This window comes from Nicotiana tomentosiformis, chromosome 5, assembly GCF_000390325.3.
Source record: "Nicotiana tomentosiformis chromosome 5, ASM39032v3, whole genome shotgun sequence".
In the NCBI taxonomy this organism is placed as follows: Eukaryota; Viridiplantae; Streptophyta; class Magnoliopsida; order Solanales; family Solanaceae; genus Nicotiana; species Nicotiana tomentosiformis.
This window is the reverse complement of record NC_090816.1, coordinates 85,980,894-85,981,405: the sequence shown is the minus strand read 5'-3', so window position 1 is coordinate 85,981,405 and position 512 is coordinate 85,980,894.

The window sequence follows — 512 nt, the reverse complement described above, 5'->3', positions numbered from 1 at the left end:
ATTTGAAAGACCATTACGTAGAACCCCATGAAATCTTATTAGCTGAGCTTGTTCCTCTAGCCAAGATTGGCTCACTATATCTTCTTCTTTAACTTTTACCTCCTGTAGGAAGTCACTCGCTTCGTTGAGTTGAGGTTGTTCTTGAAAATTAGCCATTAATTCTTCCATTCTAGCCTGCGGTACTTTGATTTCTAAGGCAGTCTTTTTTTGAATTTCATCTTGTTGCTCAGCTACTTGCCACACCATGCCCATAATACGGGCAAAACGTTCCACATCTTCCACCTTATTGCTCCCATCAAACTCATAAACATTATTAGAAAAATCATAATAAGAGCTCGGAGAAGGATAATAAGAATTAGGACAGCCATCCCAATGGCCACCTTGACAACCACACACATTACAAAAATTTCACTCATAAGATTGAGATGGTGCACCCAACTCGCTCTCGGAAATATTCTCATAATTTTGCCACAAGTGAGGTCCTCCACAATATAGACAATGATTACCAAAAT